Source organism: Dryobates pubescens, chromosome 6, assembly GCF_014839835.1.
Source record: "Dryobates pubescens isolate bDryPub1 chromosome 6, bDryPub1.pri, whole genome shotgun sequence".
Classification (NCBI taxonomy): domain Eukaryota; kingdom Metazoa; phylum Chordata; class Aves; order Piciformes; family Picidae; genus Dryobates; species Dryobates pubescens.
The window spans coordinates 22,100,648-22,125,440 of NC_071617.1; the positions used below are offsets into that span (position 1 = coordinate 22,100,648).

Genomic DNA, 24,793 nt, shown 5'->3' on the forward strand with positions numbered 1-24,793 from the left:
ACTTTCAAATTGTGCATAGCAAGAGCTAAACAATGGTGCAGTTCCTGCAGACAGTGGGTGCTCATATGCCTCTGTACACAGCTAGGCCTAGTGGCAATTGCAATTAGAATCAGTGATCTTCTGAGCTTACTTTGGGGAACTCTAAAAGCAAGAGCCATATTAAAGAATCTGTGAATACTGGCTGTACAAATATTTTGTTATACCATGTTAAGAATGAGTTCTCCTTTAGGCCTGAGCCAAAAGACTTTAGAATACATACATAGAATACATAGAATAAACCAGGTTGGAAGAGACCTTCAAGATCACCGCGTCCAACCCATCAACCAATCAAACACCGCCCAAGCAACTAACCCATGGCACCAAGCACCCCATCAAGTCTCCTCCTGAAAACCTCCAGTGATGGCGACTCCACCACCTCCCCAGGCAGCCCATTCCAATGGGCAATCACTCTTTCTGTATAGAACTTTTTCCTAACATCCAGCCTGAACCTCCCCAGGCGCAGCCTGAGACTGTGTCCTCTTGTTCTGGTACTGGCTGCCTGGGAGAAGAGACCAACATCCGTCTGTCTACAACCTCCCTTCAGGTAGTTGTAGAGAGTAATAAGGTCACCCCTGAGTCTCCTCTTCTCCAGGCTAAGCAACCCCAGCTCCCTCAGCCTCTCCTCGTAGGGCTTATGTTCCAAACCCCTCACCAACTTTGTTGCTCTTCTCTGGACTCGTTCCAGCAAGTCAACATCCTTCCTAAACTGAGGGGCCCAGAACTGGACACAGTACTCGAGGTGCAGCCTAACCAGTGCAGTGTACAGGGGCAGAATGACCTCCCTGCTCCTGCTGGCCACACTGTTCCTGATGCAGGCCAGGATGCCATTGGCCCTCTTAGCTGCCTGGGCACACTGCAGGCTCATGTTCAGTCTACCATCGACCAGCACCCCCAGGTCCCTCTCAGCCTGACTGCTCTCCAGCCACTCTGACCCCAGCCTGTAGCTCTGCATGGGGTTGTTGTGGCCAATGTGCAGAACCCGGCACTTGGATGTGTTCAATCTCATGCCGTTGGACTCTGCCCATCTGCCCAGCCTGTCGAGGTCCCTCTGCAGAGCCTCTCAACCCTCCAGCAGATCAACTCCTGCCCCCAGCTTGGTGTCATCAGCAAATTTACTGATGATGGACTCAATGTCCTCGTCCAGATCATCAATAAAGATGTTAAAGAGCATGGGGCCCAGCACTGATCCCTGGGGCACACCACTGGTGACTGGCTGCCAGCTGGATGTGGCACCATTCACCACCACTCTCTGGGTTCGGCCCTCCAGCCAGTTCCTAACCCATCGCAGTGTGCTCCCATCCAAGCCATGGGTTGGCAGTTTGGCCAGGAGTTTGCTATGGGGAACGGTGTCAAAGGCCTTGCTGAGGTCCAGGTAGACTACATCCACAGCCTGCCCCACATCCACCAGGCGGGTCACCTGATCATAGAAGGAGATCAGGTTGGTCAGGCAGGACCTGCCCTTCCTAAACCCATGCTGGCTGGGCCTGATCCCTTGGCCATCCTGTAAGTGTTGTGTGATTGCACTCAGGATGACCTGTTCCATAATCTTTCCTGGCACTGAGGTCAGGCTGACAGGCCTGTAATTCCCTGGCTCATCCAACCAACTTTAGCTCCAGTTACAAAAGGGCAGTGTTTTGTCAAAGCTTGCCTTTGACCTAAATGAAAGTCATAGTCTGAAAGACAAAAATACATGACATGAGAGGACAAAAGAGCCAACAGAAGAACACACATCCACAAGACACACTGCTGGAAGAGCTGTGCCCTAGTGATCTGAAAAAAAACCCCAAATATTTCTTCCCACAGAAGTGAGAGGTATGGCCTTCCAGATTACTCACATACCAAAGTAACAGTGCCTACACAAAATGAAAGGTACAAATCACATCTCAAAATATTGCATTTTTTACTAGGATGTGGGAAATGGCTCATTTGACACTTCACTGCAGATCAGCTAACCAACAGAACTAGGAGTACTTTAAAAGATTATTAAAGTAGTCTGAACACTTTTATAGCACACAGCAAGCAAAGAGCGAGGAAACACCCAAATGGAGCATAATCTTACAGGAGTGAAAATATCTGGGAGTAGCAACATCTATATAAAAATTTATTTTTAATTAATATAAATGCTTTTTCAGACAACTTCATGAGATGGTTTCTTTACGCTTGCTGCTCTCCAGCCCTATCATACTACATTTAGGGCTGCCTTAGAATGTGAGGGAGGACAAAAAATTTCAAACAGTCAAGTGCAATAATTGTGCTGATGAAGGAAAATGTTTACTATCACAAAGGAATCAATAATTATCAGGTTTCTTAATACAAAGTATTCCACAAAAATTCACATTATAATAATAGCTATTTGAGAGGAAATTTCTGAGCAGACAAATCAGATGTCACACAAAACAAATTAATCCATAGAAAATACCAACAGATTTGATTGCCATTTTCAAATATTTGCTAGAAGCTGCTTATTGACTGAAGATGCATCATTAATATAAACAAACATTGCAACTGCAATTCATCATGAATAATACAGGCAGAATAAATCAATTCATCTAGGAATTTAAAGTTTCATGCAATTGATTATTATTTAAAACCACAGGAAATGAAACATCCTTTAATACAAACACAGAATTTGAAATAGTCTTCAGATATTTCCCACATTCTAGCCAATTCTGCTAGACCTCTTGTTAGAAGACTGTCTTTTGTACTGTGCCTCAAGAAAACCAAAATCAAAACCAACCAAGACAAATAAACAAAACAAACCACAAAACAAACCACCATAAAACAACAAAACCCCAGCCCGAAGCCAAGACCCATTTCTACTCCTTCAGTATCTTCCCTTTGACCTACAGAAAAATGGCTTTCCACTGCTCTTGGGTGTTTTGTTAGCTTAGTCACCACTTGCAGGTAAGTCTTACAGATCCTACTGATGTAAGGCAGATAATAAACAAGATTTATCACTTTAGCTGCTAACTGCATGATATATCTTTAAAATTGACCAGGTACTGATTTTCTTTACTCTGTATGTGAAGTGGGGGTGGGTATCATGTACCTCCCCAATTTGTTTGAGGCTTGGGGTTTCCCCTACCTTCTCCTTCCCCCTCCTCCCACAAAAAAAGATGGACAAATACTGCAGAGGGAGAACAAAAAAAGAAATGTCTTAAGGGTGTTGCCATGGTGAATTTAATTCTGCATTTACATATTCACTGTTTGGGAAGTCAGAATACTGGACAAATCAGAACCTTAATTTTCACAGATGGTTAAATGTTTGTATTTCACAATGGTCAAGGTCCCATCTGAAGAGTCTGGTCCTTGTATGTGGAAGTGATGTAGCTCCAAAATTCTTAGCTGTGAATCCAAACAGAAGCTATATTTTGAGCCAAACAGTATCCTGAGAAGCATGATCCCAAATATCTTGGACCAGCTAAATAAATTTAATTGCTATTTTGGACCATAACCTATTTGCCTCAGATCTGGACTTCCTACTACTCATAGTAATTTTTAATGCTTTTTGTGATAAAACTCTGAAAAAATGGATCTTCAAATGAGGGTAATGATACCAATACCATTTCACAACAGCATTGTTTATGTATCTATTAACATTTAAATGCTTAGACTGCATAATGATAGAAGTCCTTAGAAGGATGTAAACTGTTCTCTTTGAAGAGGATTTGAAGCATGTACAGTAAAGCAGATATAGGGACTGTACACAAAGAACAAACAGGACAGGGGGGAAAAAAAACAATTCTTCCTGAATTAAGAATTTGGAGGTCAAAAACCACAGTGCATGTAATATAATTAAAATGTATATGCACTAGAAGATTAAATGAGACCATGAGGAAAATGTTCACAACATCTCCTAGTTCCTGAAAGATAAATTTTATTACCTTAATAAAACTGTTGCATATATTATAGAGTTTTGGTTTATTTATGACTTATATGAAGTCCACATGCACTCATACATTCCTCAACAAACATACCCTGACATTATTATTTCACAGAGCATATTTTATTGTTTCACTTGCACCTGGAATATTTTGGTTTATGCATCTGCCAGGTGCAAGATGAACAGCAGATTGCAGTGTACTGTTACTATTACAGCATTTAAAGCAAGTTTGTATGATTTCATACTACACTGCATTCAGTATACAGTGCAGAAGCAGTGCAAGTCAGAACAGTATCAATGGTCTTTACTGTCACTATTCCCTCCTCTGCAAGCTCATTACCTAAAATGATGCTGCCGTTGCCTCATTCATTTCCACAAAGCTATCCAGACAGGGCAGAGACTGATCTAAGGAGTCCAGCAGAGTTTACAAGATCTACCCTAACACTCCCCTCAAATGCTGCTCTGCTGGCACTAGCACATACTGGTAGATATGAGGGTGCTGTGGTGCATCCTGCCTCTGTAACCTTGCATTTTTCCCCCATCTCTTCATCAGATCTACGAATGACCTTGGGTACCTCCTTTTAGCTCACCACAACACTGTTTTTACTTACCATCTCTGCCTGATCTGTTTGTGAATTTTTGGGAGACAGATGCTCGTTAACATGTGTAAGGTCAAATATGATAAAGCTGATTTTGAAAGGAGCCTCTAGGTGCTACTATAATACAAAAAATAAATTGTTTTTTCCTCTGTTCTTGATAAAGATAGGACAGAGCTGCTGATGCTTTATATGCAAAGCTCCAGAGAATTTAGTATATTGAATCAATTTTCCTCCTTTACTACTATTGCTAAAGAGAAGCTTAAAAAAAAAAAAAAAGAAAAGCTTTTAATTACAACATCAAAGAACTAAGGAAAATAAATTTTGCATTAGGAAGACTGTGTCAAAAACCATTTCCCTTCAAACAAAGCACCACACACAGAGCTGACAAAATGAGAGATTTAATCACTAATTAGCATCAATTTCTTTATCGAATTATGATTTCAAGAAAATGTTGTATGATCCACTGATTTAAATACTGTTTTCCCTTCCAAACATGGTTTTCTTTGCCAAAATGAGTTCTTAGATTTATAAGCATACATTTGAAATTCTTTTTTTTTACAGATTAGCCCATGTTTGCACATTTACAACCAAAGGCTATGAGGACTGTGTTAATCACAGAATGCATATTCAAGATCAGAACTGTTACTGAGTATGCATGACTGCACCTCTGTATCACATTTCTATCTTTGTACACAGTGAATGAGCAACACAAAAGGTGCCATCTTTACTCTCTTTTAACTACCCATTTGTCTCAATGATCACACAGCTGTCAAGGTTTGCAAAAGCATTACATGTAAGTTCACATCTCCTTCATGTGATTCCTTTTTCTTTAACATTCTAGGGTGAAAAACAGATTTCATGGCTGAATGACCTTAGGTGAAGGGGAAGCTATGGATGCTTCTTCCTGTACAGCTTTCCCAATACATAATGAGAAAGGAGATTTATAAAAGTAGATAAAAACTGGCCCAAAACAATTTTGTGACAGGGTGCCATACACAAAGTGAATGCTGGAAGTCTCAGTTATCATGGATTACAAGGAAGTGTGCGGTGACCGAGATGCCAGAACATCAGACAGGCACCCAGGGGATGAGCTCATCTCTATCCTAATAAGATTTCCTTGACAAAAGAAAAATATGATGATACACACAGTCTATATATAATTTATGAATCCTTGGCACTGTTATAATGTTGACATGTAATTGCTTTAAGGAGGAGTGTGTGTCTGCATGAAAGGGGATTGTAACATTCCTCTGTGGGAAGCAGGATAAAGTGAAGTGATTAACCTTGCTGCCCTGACCCAAGAGTAGGCAGGATAAACAAGCTGCCTGTATGGACAACCAGTTTGCCAGAGGTTTTGTGTGAAAGGGTGCTGAGGTGATCAATGGAAGAGTTGCCAGTGCACAAAGGAACTGAGCCCCTAAAGAGCATTGGTGCAAAAGAGAAAGTGAAAAGCCTGCTTTGCTACCAGGTGGAGTCCTGTTTAAGTACAGGGTCAGCCAAAGAGTGAAAGCAAGTGGGAAAGGCCTTGAGGCAACTGAAAATATACATTAAAGGGATGCCTCTTTTGGCAGCCCCGGAAGTTTTTCAGGCCAGGCTGGATGGGGCTCTGAGTAACCTGGTCTTGTGTGAGGCATCCCTGCCCATGACAGGGGGGTGGGAACTGGATGATCTTTGAGCTGCCTTCCAAGCCTGACAATTCTGTGATTTCTTGTGCAAGATAAGAAAAAGTTACATTCTAATCCTATGAAACATGAGAAAATCTGTATGTTATAAATCTGTTATAACCTACTATACACCCCTAAAAAAGATAATTTGTAAATATGGAGCATTCAGGGGCTAGAGTACTAGAGTAAGTGAGTTTGAAAGCACACCTCTCATGAAGGGAAGGCAAGAACGTCTACTCAATCCTTTAAAAAATAAATAAATTAAAAATGGCAGCAGCAAACAAAGAAAGACTCCTGTTGCTTCAAATGCCAAGAGAATATTCAGAGTACAATGGTCTAGTAGGTAAACTCCAACAGTGTGGAGCTAAATTCTGACAGAGATAGGATAGGATAGGATAGGATAGGATAGGATAGGATAGGATAGGATAGGATAGGATAGGATAGGATAGGATAGGATAGGATAGACCTAGGTTGGGAGAGACCTTCAAGATCATCGCGTCCAACCTATCATCTAACACCACCTAATCAACTAAACCATGCAACTAAGCACTCCATCCAGTCTCCTCCTAAACACCACCAATGACAGTGACTCCACCACCTGCCCAGGCAGCCCATTCCAATGGGCAATCACTCTCTTTGTGTAGTAGTGACAACTCCTATAATTTGATGGCACAAAATAATACTATGCCGGCAAACAACAGCAACTAGGATAAGTTGTCAAAGTCATGGTCATAACTAGCTATCCAAACAACATACAGTCTATGTTCCTGACAGAATACTAGGCCAACTTTTAGATCTCAATGTTTTCAGAAAAAGGAGAGGTAACAAACACCACACAAATAAAAACCCAGAATGCAAGGCCCTGGTTGATCTTCCTGTCTGCTAAAATGAGTAAAGTTTATTGAAATAATTGAACGATGGCTTATTATAACTTACATTACAGAAATTAACTTTTGAAATAAAACACCTTATATATTTCATATATACTAAGCAGCAAATTCTGAGCTGAATTATGCCTGCAAACCACACTATGTTTATCTAAATGCACGAGAACATCTCGTTCTATTAATATTCAGAGTAAAGCAGGCAGAGAAATACTGAGGATTGCTGCAGTCCCTGATCAACTCCATTTGCTTTACCAGTTGGTATGGTTATATGCTTACTGCTCAGTGTCTTTTAATCACAGACTGGCCGCTTCCTACACCATGTAGGAGGTGTGCCTGGCTTTTTAAACTAGTGATCTGCAAAACCAAATAGAACATTGTTTACCAGATCACAGAGAATACTCAAATGATACAGCAAAGCACAAACCTCAAAGATAAAAGGATTATTTCAAATCAAACAATCACAATTCATTCTCTGCAGTTTAAACCACTGCATTGTATGTCTGAATATTGAAAGCCTCCCTCAGTACTTGGGTCATAATGAGCTTTATGACATCTCTAGGTATTAGAATATCCTTCTCCCACATAGTAATGGGCTGGGACAGATCCCCTCCCCACCACAGGCAGAAATAAGGACTCAGACAAATGAATTGCAAAAGTGATGGAAAGTTTAAATAGGAAAACAATAAAAAACGACAATGAAAGTTTTACAGAGAACCACAAGCACCGTGACAAATAGATCCCAGACTATACCCATGAGCATCCCATCCCCACCTGGGGGGTACACCCAACCGCTCCCCCAGGGCTCCTTCTCCCCCCTCTGCCAACCCAGCCTTGGGCCTGGGCAGGCCCAAGGGAGGCAGCTCATGCCATGTTACCTAAGCAGCAGCAGGGGATGAAAGAGGAAGTGAAGACCCTGTGCTGATCTATTATAAGGGAGCAGGACATTATGGGAAATGGAATACCTGGCTTCCTGTGACCATCCCCTGGGCTGGGCCCACCCCTTGGGACCTCCCAGGTGTGGTCTGTGCAGTGGCATCCAGGCCAGCACCCAGCCTAAACCACCACACGCATCTGGGGACACATCTATGACTTGTTTGAAAAGGTACAAGTTCTGTTTTGCTGAGTGATACTATAGTTTTGACCTCTGGTTCCTTCGGAGACCATGAAAAAATGTTTTGAATAGTTTCAAGTACAAAGGAACAGACAAAAGAAAATAAAATCAGATGGCATAATGCACAGCTGTTTCAGAGGACTTGTCCTTCCAACACGGCCAGAGATGTCTAGACTTGCAAGAAGCAAAAAAAAAAAAGTCAGGAGCATAAATGGTCTCAATCCCTTAGAAGTATTTTTCAACTGGCAGTTGAAGTTTATGCTGAAAAGTCAAAGCTATTGAGATAAAAATCAACCTGATTTTCATACTGAAAGCCTCACACTGCTCTTGTTTTCCAGGGAAGAGTTTAGTGGTTTGTATTGCTGAGAGAAACAGGCAGATAAATGCAGGTGTTTTTCCCATATGAAGTTAAACCCCACTATTTATGCTCAGCTGTCACTAAAATGCCAACATATTTGAAAAGTAAAGACACCTGATTTATCCAAGAGATTACTATTGACAGCAACATCACTTGGTGAATAAGAACTCAGCAACCCACAGAAATGCCCCTCCCACATCCTCATGGGCCAGTAGTGCAGTTCTAGGAAATCAATGTTGAAAGCTTAGTCCTACATCCACTCTTACTTTCCAGAGGTAGTTTATGTCCCTCAGAGTATAAAGTCTAATGTTGTAGCTTGAAATGCCAACCAAAACATCCAAGGATAGTGGCTTTTTGCAGCACTTCAAAATGATATAGTTGACCAACGTACTACTTTTCCTGTGCAGTGGAAAAGGATGGAGAGAGACTGTGCATCATCATTGATGGAGAAGACAGGTCAGGCTCTCAACAGGGCAAAAAGTAGCTGCATGTTGTCATGCACACAGAATTGTAGATGAGCAGTAAGGCTTAGCTACACATATATAAACCCCAATTCTCCACCCCACACCCTCCACCCTGATACACACCAATCGGGTGGAAATTTCTTAGAGTTACTGCAGTTTTGCTGACTGTTAAGATTGCCTTTGTGGTACTATGAAGCCTATGTTGCTTGCTGAGTAGAAACTCTTGAACCTATTTTTTTTTTTTTAGTTTTGATGGGTGTGCTTTTTTGGTGTGGGTTTTTCTTTTTATTTTTTTGCTCTTTTTGTTTTTTATAAGTAAGAAAGTAGTCAGCCATATAACCAAATTTGTTTAGTTTCAAAGAATCACATTATACAATTGTTTCAGCTAGAAAAGATATCTAAGATACTCAAGTCCAACCGTTGACCTAACATCACCATGGTCATTAAATCTCTGGCACCAAGACAGCCCCCAGCTGTTATATTACCCATGAGTCCTTTTCTGTTCACAAATGACAGGTCCAGCAGAGTTCCTTTCCTAGTTGGATCCCTCACCAGCTGTTTCAGGAAGTTATCCTACACACACTCCAGGAACCTCTAGAACTGCTCCCTCTCGAGATGCTGTGTTGTATTTCCAGCAGAGGTCAGGGAAGTTGAAGTCCCCCACAAGTCAAGGGCTGGTGACTCTGAGGCTTCTTCCAGATGTCCAAGGAATATTTTACCTGTCTCTTCATCCAGGGTGGGTGGTCTATAGCAGAATCCCACCAGGATATCTGCCTTTTTGACCTTCCCCCTGATTCTTACTCATAAACACTCAACCCAGTGCTTCAGTCCTGTGAGACACCCCACCATGTTTCTGTGATGGCCGCAATTTCATAGGTTTTCTGATAAGCGGAAGGAGCTGGACGCCATTGTGTGTTTCCAATTCTGTGTTCATTAGTGTATGTGCACTTCAGTTAGTATAAAGGTCTTGCCACCCTTTTGCAGGGCAAAGTCCTAATTCCTATCTGTCTGGTTTTGGGTGCTCCTGTGGTTGCCAGCCCATGAATAACCCTTATGTCTTTGCTGTCATGTGAGACTCCATACCCTACCTCCACTAATATAGTAGATCGACACACGCCGTTAGCACACCATCCTTCAAATATTGCTCTGCTGCCCTGGGGCTTATTTCTAGCAAGCCCTACCCCCTTCCAATCTAGTTTGAAGCTCTTTCAATAAGCCCAACGGATAGCAAGTATAAGGAATGTATCAAGACTTGCTTTCAGAAGTGCAAATAAAAGTAAATGAACACTTTATATGGTAGTTTGCTTTCATGTGCTAATTTCAGGTTCACAGTCGATAATATACATTTGAAACTTAAATAAGGCATAAAAAGGTTACAAAGGACAGACTCCACTAAGCAAAAGCCAACATATCTATGTAGTTAAGCTACATGGGATTAAAAAAAAAAGAAAAAATGACATCAAAGGCACTGCCTTGTTCAGGCCTTTCAAAATACTTGTCATTAAAAGATGGTTTGTTGAAACTTCAGACAGGCTAAATGTATGCCGCATTTTGAGTGAAAGAATTACCTTTCCAGGGTTGCAATTATGACTGTACTTAGTTACCATAGCAACCTGGCAACATATAGATGTTGTCAGATGAAGACATCAAGGGGCAGATAGCGATTTTCAAATTGTCACATGCCAAGTGTCATTTTTCATGGGTATCTCTGCGCTCAGTTCAGAAAAAGAAAGTTAAAAAATGGAAAATTAGCATTTAAAACCAATGCTTTAATAGCCTTTAGATTGCATTATCAATATCCAAATTAGCTGAGCTATTTTAGTTTTTTTAAATTAGCATCTGTTTTTTCTTCCGCTCCCTCCCCCCCTCCCCCCAGCTAATGTGTTCTAAAATACAAGTATGGCATGGGGAGTTGAAAGGCAAAGAGGTTAGGCTCGGCTACAAAGGTCATCATGCTTTCATGGATATTTAAGTTCAGCTATTATTCTCCCATTTTTCTCCTGGTTTTAATTGTCCTCATACCTTGACTTGGGTATTTTCAGCCAGATGCTCTTTTTGACCTGTACTCCAATTCTTTTTGAGAGAGCAAAAGGAAAAATGGTTCTACACTAAAAGCCAGCACGGAGCATGTCCTACTGATACAAAGTTCTGCAAATATTCCAGCTGTGATCTATTCCTAAAGGTTGAGGCACCATGAAAAAAAAAATCCAGTACAAACACAGCTTTCAGTTCTCTTCAACAGGCAGCTCATACTGTGGTGCTGTCATCTATACTGCTATTTTTAACTTCTACTGACCCAGGTAGCTTAGCTCTATTTTATCTTAAGCCTTCCAACAATGGTGCTTAATTTATTAACATGGGCTTCTCATAACATGATGCTGTACTCATTAATGCCACAACATATATAGCCTGAAGACATGTTTGTGCATGCTTCCATCTAAGCAGAGAGAGCATGCAGGTCTTTATGCTAAAGCAAGGCAGAAGCACTGTTCCAGGATAAAGTCTGCCTGAATATCAAACAGTATAAGCAAGCAGAAAGCACCCAGCACAATCCAAACCTTCTTTGGACCAAGCTACTAATTTCAGAGTTTTAAAATAAATTTTCACTGGAATAGATTGCTCATCATTAGCATGATAGAGATGGTTTGGATCTAGTACCAAAGCATCTCAAAACTCAAATTCACAACCTTATACATCACCATTGTATATATAAATCTGCCTGGTGCCTTGAAATACCCACATAGTGCAACACTAGAAACTGGAAATGCAGAGTGGAAGCAAAAATTTCTTTAACTTATTGGTTAAGCATAATGTGAAGTTACTGCATTTAATGTGTACAGATTTGCTAAGAGAAATGTCAACACAACTGAGTTTGTTTTGGTTTGCTTTTGTGTTTGTGGTGGTTTTGTTTGTTTGTGTCTTAGTTTTGTTATGGCTTTTTTTTCTTGTGTTCTTGTTTGTTTTGTTTTTTAAAGTAAACTCAAAAGCATTTTACTTTGCTATTCCTAAAGATCTTCAGTAATCTGAATGACTTAACACTTTTTCTCTTCTGCAAAGAGTTAAAATAACAGATAACTAAAACTCAAGGAAAATTTGTGTAATTACACACTACAAAACAGTCTCATTTAGAATAGAATAGAATTAGCCAGGTTGGAAGAGACCTTTGAGATCATCGAGTCCAACCTATCATCCAACACTAATCAACTAAACCATGGGAAATAGTTTTAGTTAGCATTTGTAACAAAAGCATAGACTGTTCAAAGTATCTAGAAGTTTCTTCATAAAATTATGTGATTTACAGAATTAGACAACTAGTTTTGTGGTTTCAGATTTTCACTGGATAGCCAAAAAAGGTAAACAGCACTCCAACATATGTCTTTTCAGAATCATGTCTTTAGTCTCTTAACAAGTGCTTCAGAAAAAATACATTGCTCTATTCAATTCTATCATCTCTCAAGCTTGTAGAAATGAAAACACTGTTAAATTAAAACAGTGAACACTTTTTCTCTTCTTGTGCAAAGAAAGGCAATTTTATTAGTTCAGCTTCACCCAGCAGAAGAAAAAAAGATGTAACCTAAGGAAGCTCACCAGAGCCCAGGTATTCCATTATGCAGTAGCCATCATCAGAAAACAGAATTCAGTTCATTCCTTACCAATCACTGCACAAGACAAAAAGCAAGAACACTGGAAGTATGCATACATACTTCCAATAGTATGCTGGTAAAAAGCATGCATGTGTGTGTGAAGAAAAAAGCAGAAGTCTTTTATTAGTGTTAGCTCTAAATCTGACTTGCAGTCATATTTGAAATTTCACTTTAAAATTAAAATGCACTAATCTAGTCAATTATTTGAAATGTCAATCTGACAGGCCCTTCTGTCTTTCATTAATGAGTGCTGACCAAGTCAGATGTCTGTATCTATTTTTTAAACCTATACCTCTATCAGTTCTCCTCTTCTATTCCTGATTTGACACAAAATAAAACAAATTTAAAAAAAAAGGGGGGGGGGGGGAGGGAGGGAAGAAATGCTTGGTTTGGTCAAAGAATGAAGTACAGCCTTGTTTAGGATCTTGAGGACACTTTACACAAATCCTGGCTACACCAATGCCTTTGTCAGTAAAACAATCTATGAAGATATAGGCATCTATCAACCAAAGTTTAGTGTGAAAGAGATACCTCATTTTACACAAGCCTCCAAAGATCTATCAGACTGTACTGGCCCTCTGTTACTACCAGCTACAATGGGCTACAAGTTGTCTCCACATGGAGTAAGTTATTAAGACTATGTGTTTCTGTGGCCAGTCACAGGTCATTCTTAGCCTGTAGGTTTTCTGGGATTGCATTTAGTCACTTAGATCATTTGATGGACTGTAACTTTTCGAGCTGGTGAAACAGCATTTCTAAAAATGTACCAATCTGTCTTAATTTCTCTCCATTAGGAACTGTAGGAATTGACACCAACGTTCTTTAAAACAAGGAACCTTAGTAAGCTAGCACATTTCAGCCACGGCCTGACCTAAGGTACATGACAAATAGGATAAATATTAGATCTAACAGAAAACTCTTTCTTCCAAGCTGGAAGATACAGAGGAAAATATAACTGATTAAGAAGGACCTGTAATTTCCAAGTGGGATCAAAAAAATATTCAACAGAGAAAAGTAACTGCAGGTAAATATATTACTCAAACCCTCTAATACTTCTGACTGAAACAGAAATTACTAAGGGCCAGTTAGAGTACAGCTGAACTCTCTAGAAAAGAAGCAGACAGAAAGCCTCTCCTCATGCCACCCCACCCGTTTGTGTAATTAAGAAAAAGGACACAAAAGCCTACTCAATTAGGAAATAAGTGAAGATTTTAGTGAGCTTCATGTGCTCTTTTTCTCAGAAATAACCTCTCTTCAGTTTGACCTCAGAATCAAGTGTTGCTACAGAAGAGGACAGAATGATACAGGAAATCAGAACACAAAGTATCAATAGAATTTCCAAGACATGTTTGAAACTTGAAAAATATTACTTTCTAAAAAATTGTTTGCTAGACAAAAAAGGTCAATATCTTTGACATTCAAATGGCATCCATTTGGACATTTAATAGGTTAGTCTTAAAATCCTGAGACCGGCTTTAATAGTAAGCAGTTCAGAAGAAATTGTAACAGAAGGATATCCACATTGCAAGTTTTGGCAGTATTACTTCCAGTCTCAATAAAAACATACAAATACATAAGCATGGGAATATTTTATGTAGAGAAGGAAACAGTTCCAGAATTGATTAAAATCAAACACTTGTTCTATGAAACAGTTTTTCCTCAATCCTAACAAATGTGACTGAAGAGGCCCCCGATAAGTTGTTCCCACAAAGAAGAATTCATTTGGCGTTACTAGATCACATCAAATTGAATTCTACCCAGTTATCCCAGTACAGAGTAAGGTATCTTGCACTTGACTTAAAAGATGCTCTGGCAATATGAGAAAGCATTAAGAAATTTTTCTAGCTTATGTGCCAACCAAGATGTCCTTCACCTATTGGTGCAGCCATGGATTTCATCCTGCAGGATCATAGAGAAAACTAAAAGGCTTTTTATAAACAGGTAAGGAACTGAAATGGGGGACTCCGAAATTTTCAGCTCCTGAGACTCAGCCTTAATGACAGAACTTTATGCTATGTTACCCTTCTCTTACCTCTGTACAATTATCAGACCTGTATGCCTATCTCAAACTTGCATGCAGAATTAACTAAATGCTTTTGAAATCTATTCAGGGTGAAATGAAATTATTTTTTACATGTGTAATTGTTGAGTTTGGGCTGTTGTTTTCTGGTGGCGTTTTGTTTTGTTTGTTAAAAACATGGTGTCCTTCCTTTCTTCATGCATCAGAAACACCTGCAACTTTCAACTTTTCTCTAAATATTGTGAGAGAGCAGGTATGTTACAACAGAAGCTGTCAATAATTCATGTCCCTATGCCAAGTCCAAACTCTTGCAAGGCAGAGGTGCTGTTGAGATGAGCCAAAGCCTTAAGTATCACGTAAGAAACAAAAGCACTGCAGAGAGAAGCCACAACAGAAATGAGAGTTATGAAGACGAGATTAAAATTAGGACCCTGGTACTTGGCAGAAGAGAGGACTGATCTTAAATCTCCAGGCACAAACAGTACATACTGCCAAAAGCAATAAGAACTAGCAAGGGAAAATTATACACCTTTCCTCAATGTGCACTTTTTGAAAATTAAGGTGTCGAAATTCTATTAATCCTTTTCTGTCAGCATCTTTCTTCAGCTTTCATTCCTTTTCCCTTTGAAAGGCATAGAGGTCTCTAGTGTAATTTACAAAGACATCTTGGCATAGGAAGTTACAAATCATCTACGTAGGACACAGAAGTACTTCCATGAAGCAGAGGAACTTACTAAGTAATCTCTCAATCCATTTATCAAACTACCTGCAGGACTAATTTGAAGTCAGGTGAGCTAATAAACTTCAGCAAAGCAGCCACCAAGAGAGCATTCTGTTTTACTAAAAGGATTTGTAGCCTTTCCTCCCATCCCATCCTCCATCAAAACATACACACTTACAGACTCTTATCTCACTCTCTACTATAATAAATCAGAGGCTGAAAAAGCTAGTAGAAAGCAGAACAATAGGGTGGGAAATCATGACCTTTGTGTGTAGTAATTGAAAACCACAGAGAGTTCAGAGTGCAGAATGGACTTCTGGACACATCTATGCTGGGAGCTTTGAAGCCTGAAATTATCCACTGTGACAGCTCTAGGATTACACAGCAGTGCAGTAAACTGGGAGTGGGTTAAATAATTATCGTTCACAGCATTAGTAGGTAATTGCATAATCAAAATTACTACACAGATTTACTATTATCTTATTTACAAAAGCATATTATTTTTTTCCATCTCTTGGGACAGCTAACGTTTGTACCATCTGCTAGGATGTATAATTTGTGGAGTGTACAGACCAGCTACCGAGACTGTAAATGGCTTCAGAGGGCAGATGTGTCTTTCCATACCAGTGCTCTTACCATTACACTGTGCAGACAGAAATAACACTGGAAACATTAACAAGAAGGAGAAAAAAAAAGATGGGGGAAAAAAATAGTTTAAAGTGTAGTTAAGGAGAAGAGTGACTGAGTATTTAAGACATAATTCGCTGTTACCACCTCACCCTCTCTAACTCTATTCACCAGTAACTATTGTACTACTGCCCAGGCATAGTGTGTATCACCAAGCAGTAAAAAACTCCAAACCCTGCAACTTCTATGTTTGCCACCATAAGAGGCATCAAGTAGCTTCTGGCTTACCTAATGTACTCCATACGATCCTAGTTCTTCACGTTCAGGTCACTCAAGTTAAACAAAGAACCCTCCCGCCCCCAAAATCCTAAACCATGTAATTGCCTTGGCAATCTCATAGTTAGAAAATCACAATCCCCTTCCCTGCTACATCTTTCAGTATAAACACTGAAGGTGTTTGACTGCAACAAGACAATTTATGACCAAAAGGCTGAATGCCTTTTGATTTTTCAATAATAAATTTCCCTCTATTGAAGACAATCTTAATAGGCAAATGAAAAGCTTCTGGGGATGACTTTCCTGGCCTGCATTAGGAATAGCATGGCCAGCAGGAGCAGGGAAATCATTGTGCCCCTGTACTCTGCATGGGTTAGGCCACACCTTGAGTACTGTGTCCGTTCTGGGCCCCTCAGTTTAAAAAGGACATCGAGACACTTGAACGTGTCCAGAGAAGGGCAACAAGGCTGGGGAGAGGCCTTGAGCACAAGCCCTATGAGGAATACATAGAATATACATAGAATACATAGAATAAACCAGGTTGGAAGAGACCTTCAAGATCATTGCGTCCAACCCATCAACCAATCCAACACCGCCCAAGCAACTAACCCACAGCACCAAGCACCCCGTCAAGTCTTCTCCTAAAAACCTCCAGTGATGGCGACTCCACCACCTCCCCAGGCAGCCCATTCCAATGTGCAATCACTCTTTCTGTATAGAACTTTTTTCTAACATCCAGCCTGAACCTCCCCTGGTGCAGCCTGAGACTGTGTCCTCTTGTTCTGGTACTGCTTGCCTGGGAGAAGAGACCTGGGAGAAGAGACCAAAAGGAGAGGCTGAGGGAGCTGGGATTGTTTAGCCTGGAGAAGAGGAGGCTCAGAGGAGACCTCATTGCTCTCTACAACTACCTGAAAGGTGGTTGTAGCCAGGAGGGGGTTGGTCTCTTCTCTCAGGCAACCAGCAGCAGAACAAGAGGACACAGTCTCAAGCTGCACCAGGGGAAGTTTAGGCTTGAGGTGAGGAGAAAGTTCTTCACAGGGAGAGTTGTTAGCCATTGGAATGTGCTGCCCAGGGAGGTGGTGGAGTCACCATCCCTGGAGGCGTTCAAGAGGGGATTGGACGTGGCACTTGGTGCCATGGTCCAGTCATGAGGTCTGTGGTGACAGGTTGGACTCAATGATTTTTGAGGTCTCTTCCAACTTTGGTGATACCATGATACTGTGACTTCTGTCTTCCATGTTGTTCACCAAGAGGGTGCTGAATTAGGTAATTGGATATTTCTATATGAAGCAGAGCTAACCTCTAATTTCTAAAGACTTGAACAATTAAATTAAAAAACTATTAAATTGCAAACACACTTACTGCAACAGAACGAAAAAGCTAATAGACAAAAAATGTATCAGGAGAAAACATTTCAGAATTAGATTACTTAATCAAAATGCTAAGCACAGTAAAAGACTGAATCTGAAGCCACACATTTTCAGGGTAAAACTAATCATGCTTGATTTTAAAACCTGCATTATTACCATTTTAGTGCCCCAACCTCACACCCCCCTGCCCCAGCTTTTTTTTATTATTATTATTATTTTTAACCAATTACTTTTCAAGAAGGGTTGGGAATGGTGCCACATCACACAAAATTGTCATAGTCTACCACCAGCTAATGAAGAGCAATAGAACAATAAGCTAGCCTCTGTTAGAAACCCATTTAAGCTATTTTGGTCTGAAATTGTTGCAAATCAATACTAGCATCACTAAAGTCAGCACTAAATTTCAAATTCTGCAAATTAAATAAAGAGATGGCATTAGAGAAAGCTCATGAACTTTCTCTTCCTTGGCATCTTCAACAGGAATCACTTTCCTTTTCCAGGGAAAATGCTTTCCCCCATATTCTGGCCCTTCCTAGTAAAAGTCAGCAAGTCCACCTACTCCATTTCTAGTTGTATGTAAACCCATTCAGACACCCTGACTATACGTACCACATACTCTCACCAGGTGAGCTGAAAACTATGAAAAGTGTTTTTTTTGCATAGTGGTCCAAGGATCTGAAGTACCTATGTCATACATGTAGAGTCAGACTTCCAATTCAACCTTCCTCCCTCAAGTTGAAGGCTCCTTTACTTTTTCATCTCATCAGTATCTCCATTCATTTTTCCCCAATAGTTCAGAAATTAACCACTTGATGGAATATGTAATTTCAAACAGTTTCCCCTGAGGATGACTAAGAAACCACATCTTGGATGCAGTTCTTTTACACCATCCACATCCTAGCATTTCATAGACAAGTCTAAACACAATTTCCTAATTTTTTAAAATTTGTTTTTAATGTATGGTAACACTACAATTTATAGAACATAAGTAATTTGCTTATATCTTAAAAAGAAAACTCTGTTTTAAAACAGGAATGATAACTTTTCTTATATAGAATCATAGAATCAATAAGGTTGGAAGAGACCTCAAAGATCATCAAGTCCAACATGTCACCACAGACCTCGTGACTACTAAACCATGGCACCAATCCCTTCCTGAACACCTCCAGGGATGGTGACTCCACCACCTCCCTGGGCAGCACATTCCAATGGTTAACAACTCTCCCTGTGAAGAACTTTCTCCTCACCTCAAGCCTAAACTTCCCCTGGTGCAGCTTGAGACTGTGTCCTCTTGTTCTGCTGCTGGTTGCCTGAGAGAAGAGACCAACCCCCTCCTGGCTACAACCACCTTTCAGGTAGTTGTAGAGAGCAATGAGGTCTCCTCTGAGCCTCCTCTTCTCCAGGCTAAACAATCCCAGCTCCCTCAGCCTCTCCTCATAGGGCTTGTGCTCAAGGCCTCTCCCCAACCTTGTTGCCCTTCTCTGGACACATTCAAGAGTCTCAATGTCCTTTTTAAACTGAGGGGCCCAGAACTGGACACAGTACTCAAGGTGTGGCCTAACCAGTGCTGAGTACAGGGGCACAAATGTCCCCCCCATCTCTACACTTGTCCTTCAGACTGATGTTCAAAAATGTATTTCAATTAAGATTTTAACACAATCTTTTCCAAGATGATACTCAAGAGGAAATAAATTATATCTGCATCCTCTGAACAACATATTATTCACAGCAGCATTTCACTAATCTTTTTAAGACTTAATCTAATGTTTGCATTTTACTGCTATGGAAAAAGAAAGTCAAGTAAAATTAAGAAAATCTAAGTCCACTGACTCCATGTTGATTTTAAGAGAAACAACCCTTTTGATCTTTACATCCTTAGCAAAGCTGCAGTGTTTCAGATCAATGAAACCATCAGGAACAGAAATGTACAAATACACTGCCCATTCTCTTCAGGTGCATCACTTTTAACAGACAGAGCTTATATGTAGCAGTATTTGTTCCATGTTCAGGCTACAGTACAGTAATACTATAATTATCATGCCAGCCTCAGACAACACATAGCTGTTGCCACATTCACCATCGTATCACCATTGGTTTTATGCTTTAAGAACTGACAGTAGGTTCTAAATACTTCCTATACTTAGCAGTTGCATTCAACATTGCTTGCTAAATCATCTGAAGCAGTTTTGATTATAAATTATTATATATTGCAATGCCAGACTATAGTGAAATGTTTGTAATATGTAGCATGGTGTATGCAAATCTTGGGAACAGAAAAGAAGCTGGAGAACTTGATACACAAATGACAGAAGCTCTAAAACAGCAAACCTGAGCGGGCTCATTTCTATTAGTACAAAACACAGAATAAAAGAAAAAATGGCATGAAAACACAAAATCCTTTGAGGATGAAAAAAGTTGAAAGAAAAATTATATAGCTTTAAAGACAGAATATGGCATATCAACTGGGCATCCAAGTGCAGCAGGGAGGCATACAAGTAAAGGGCAGTTGTCAAATTCCTGACATTGAAGTTGGGAAAGGAAACCAGAAATCCTGTGTTTAGAAATGTCACTGATGCAGTCTCTGTATCTTATTTTTATATAGTTCAAGACATGCCACACAATTTTGAAAAGAAAAAAACATACCTACATGCAGTGACCTGAGCTATGGGACATGCAGTGAGGAATCAAATTCTCAATAGTATGCAATTTACAAACCCATAATTAATACAGAACAGGTACTAGACTATACTGCTTCCTTAGATCTATGAATCCAGCTCTGCCATGTTTTCCTCTTACACAATTTAAAATGCTTTGGAAGAACCACCCATGGTTCCTGCTCGCTGCCAGCCATGATTTTGAGGGGATCTGATGAGGTGTTTGAAATACAGGATAACAATAGTTTTGAAGGAGCAGGCCTGTGCAATGCAAAACAGAAAAAATGGTTTGAAATTCAGATGTTGATGGTTTAGCTTCCTAGGAGTTTCAGTCTTGCACCTGGGTCAGTTGCAAGCCATTTGAGAAAAGATAGAGTTGCCTTCAGCCATTTTATTCTCATTGATAAGGAAAGACTTTGCCACATGGAATAAGAGCTATAGAGATTGTGTGACATGAGAAGATGCTAGAGTTCAAGCAAGAGTATAAACAAAGAAGGTGGTGATGTGGCTAAACAGACAACTGTTTGTCTGGACAAACAGACTAGCCTGACAACTGAAAAATGTAGCAGAAGGGAAACAAACAAGCAGGAAGCAGCAGACTCTACACCTGCCTTTGAGCTGCAAAAGCAGATTTATTAACAGTTCAGAGGAAGGCCAAGAAGCATGAACTGAAGCAGCCACACAATATATTCACAAGTCCTTGGCATAGGTCTTCTTGAGGATTCAGACAGGTGTGCAAGTGTTGGTAGGGTTTAAGACAGAACAAAGAGGCTGAAGGAGCTAAGGATCTGTGTCACAATGCCCATGCTTTGAGAGGCATATGGAAAGGTCAGGACAAGTCACAGGGTCACTGAAGGGCAGCTCTGCTAGTGCCTTTGCAGTATGTGGGGAAGTATTTCCTCTGTCGTTCCAGAAGGAACACTCGCCTTCCACTTGAGCTGAATGCCACAGATGAAGAAGTGTGCTACTTAAAATGTCATGTGGAACATCCTTGACTTGGCTCTTATTTAGTTTTAACCCAAACTTTTTTTTTTCCCCCTAGAAGACATACTAGAATGCTGAAAAATTACCATGGTATACAGTAAGTAACAATGGTTCAGCAGGGGAATTTCTGTTCTACTCAGTATGTAGAGCAACTGGCACGAACCACAGGGAGTGCTTCTGTATTGGTGTTTCTGTTAAAATTTCCACTGGTAGGTGTTAAGCTATCAACCATTTCTATATATGCACACACACAGAACTTCCTTGAGTGGTGCAAGGTTTTTACAAATCTATTAACAATAAAAAGAAAGCCAAGGAAAACGTCCACCCTTTGTTGAAAGTGGGCATGAGGAAAAGGCCCAGGTACTTGATGTTGTCTTTACCTCAGTGTTTGATCTTCAAACCCATTATCCTCAGGGTATTTAGCCTCCTGATAGGGATGGAGAGCAGCATCAACTTCCGATAATCCAGGAGAAAGCCACCTGGACACTCACAAATCTATGGGGACAGATAGGATTCACCCAAGAGTGCTGAGGGAGCTGACAGTGAAGCTTGTAAAGCCGCTCTCCGTGACCTATCAGCAGTCCTGGTTAACAACAGAGGTGCCAGATGATTGGAGGCTCACCAACATGATACCCATCTACAAAATGGGCCAAAAGGAGGATCTGGGGAAATATGTATGCAACTAGACAATTATCTGGCCATAAGAGGGACTAACTGGAACACTTCAGATTTGGTATTCCAAATGGTATTGAAATTAAATGTTAAATAATCCTTAAGATCACATTCCAACATATTTGACAAACTAACAGATTTTAAATGTGTGTTTTTAAAAGTATACATTCTTCCATCCTTTATTTCTGTTCAGATACCATAGGCAATGGGTTCCCCGCTGGTGAAATGACTGACTGTGTACAGTCACTTTACAGAATGTTATGCAGAACAAAATTCTCCTATACTGAAATTCACCAACCCCTTTATCTAGATGAAGCTACAGGTGTCAAATTAATTTTGAAGGAAGAGTCAGGCTATGTGAATCACAAAATCTACCCTGTACAGGTTCTTGTTTGATCTTTCACAAGTACTTTTCTTTTCCCATGATCAAACAATACGCCTGAGTGCAACGCAAACACATTGCCTCTGTCAAAAACAACAAATTAGTTTTTACACTTTTACAATAATTTTCTGTATTTCCATATCATGTTACAACATGACATATTCTCAGCTGCAAACAGATTATTCTGTTACAGAATCTTACAACATTCCTTATAGCTTCACTTTATTTAGAATTATATGATGTGAGTATTCTAAGTATGAAGGCAAATAAGTTAATTAAAGAGAGAGCGAGCTCCAAAACCAGAAGCTTGCACTTTAGAAATGTTCAGTGCATATTTTTTAGAGTAATAAATTCAGATTAATGTAACATATCAATCATGTATTTTAAATAAATACATGGGAGAATATATTTTAAGAATGCAGGCCATAATATTACAAAGTAAAATAAAGGTATGAGAATAAATAGCCTACTACTTCTGCCCCCTCTGCTCCCCACACCTAACACCCCTTTTTGAGCAAGATAATTGAGAGAAATCTAATAAACTTCAAGCAGACTTTAAAGCGGAAAACAATCTTTTACTTCCACTTAATTTCTGTTTAGTATCACAAACTTTGGCATTTCAAGCTCTAAGTTCCCTTGATTTTCCTTACACCAAAAGAAGCAAGAATAAAACCAGCCTGGCTTGCTGCTATGTGACCTACTACTTTCCTTTGGAGGAGATGATAAATAGCTGATGGGACAGCTCATGTTGTGCAGTTAAACAAATGTCTCCGTGAGGCATATATATTAGCAGACATTTAATACCAGAGCTGCCACCATGGTCACATATGAGGCAAAGTAATGCCAGAGGCACTTCACTTCATCAACATAGAGTCCAAAGTGTCCAATCTACATGGAAAGTATGGGGAAATTGTGATACTGCTACCATGGCCACTAGTCTGCCGTAAGAAATCATCCATGTGGTTTCCAGGATCTACTGCTGTTTCCAGGGACAATTCTGCACCATGTAACAGATTCTTAGGTTGTCATGGGGATTACTAGAGCATCCAGTACCTGTGTCATTCCAAAGCATATTTTGGCTAAAATAAAATATCTATCTGCAACAAACATGCTTCTTGGAAGACAGCACAAGAGTAGTTGCTAAGATGTATTCGCAATGGCACTAGGATGTCCCATTTCTTGCACAAATATGCATTCATCACACTTAAGACAAAATGTCATCTATGTTGATGATAGATGAATCTTTCTCTAAACAATAATTTTTTCATTTTCTTTGTGACACATTCCAGTGGCTTTCTAATTGTGCAATGCATTTCCTTGTAAGCAATATAAATAAACATCTGACAGAGACCATTAAGTCAGCTATCATTTCACTTTGCAGGACTAAAGCATACCAAAACAAAATTTTGAACATACACTTCATTCAGAAATTTAGCAATTTCAGCAATTTGCATCTATTGAGCAAATACATTTAAAGGAACTGAGGCTGGCTATCAGTTCTCTAGTGCTATCTATTAGAAGCAATGATGCAGTTGACTAAAGGTGAGCATGTTTGACTCAGATGACAAACTAGGGTTTGAGCTTTCTACGCAATATATTGCCAAAATGCTCTCCCTTTTCTTTTTGGCCTTCTTTTAAAAAACAATTGCTAGAAATAAGAAATAAAGGTTTGAGGGTTTTGTGGTCAAAACTTGAAAACAAACAAATTTGTTAAGAAAAAGAGCTGACAATCTTGCAAATTTGAATCCTACAAGTTTATAACGTGCAAGTTTTACCATCTCTTTGAGTGTACTCCTTCAGCAGGGAAAAACTAGTTCAGTGGCCAAACTTCAGCCTCACCCAGCAAAATCGTTCACAAGAAGCTCTGTTAGCTTCTGAAATGAGGAGCAGCAGCATAGTTAAAAAAAAAAGATAAATTATTATTCTAAGTCACACGACCAAGGCAAATGCCCAACAGATTAAACTTGTGCCTGAAAGAGTATAGGCTGAACTAGCACACCACCAGCTTACTCAGAATAAGGTTCGTTAGGTATTTTAGTCCAATCTTAGTCCTTTTTTAGACAGCATTCTTGTCACATTGATTGTCTTTACAATTTACACAAGATTTTAGCCTACTCCTAAAAAAATTTAATTGAAAAGGAGAAGGAAGTATAAAGTATATGTAATTATCAGGTATGTTTGAGTAATAGCAATACCATGAAACGTAAAAGTACAGAAACACTTCAAAATTTCAGTAGATAGTTCCAAAACCTATTAATAGGCTTCAAAGTTGGCACAAGAAACTAGTGTCATTAAAGGGCACTACACATTGCTAACATTGATCCTTTGTACAGTTTGAACAATCACCTTTACTGATAAACAGGGACATTTAAATCATTTGCTACTTCTTCCACACAAATTAATCCTATCTTGGCAAAAATAAACTAAAAAGTAGATGA

The 24,793-nt window shown here is 39.7% G+C and overlaps 1 protein-coding gene across 3 annotated transcripts in view; it reads right to left on the bottom strand.

Annotated features, from left to right (window-relative positions):
* Window positions 1-24,793, bottom strand: part of LOC104300880 (SAM and SH3 domain-containing protein 1) — a 596,399-nt gene that overhangs the window by 294,671 nt on the left and 276,935 nt on the right. The window lies entirely within an intron of this gene.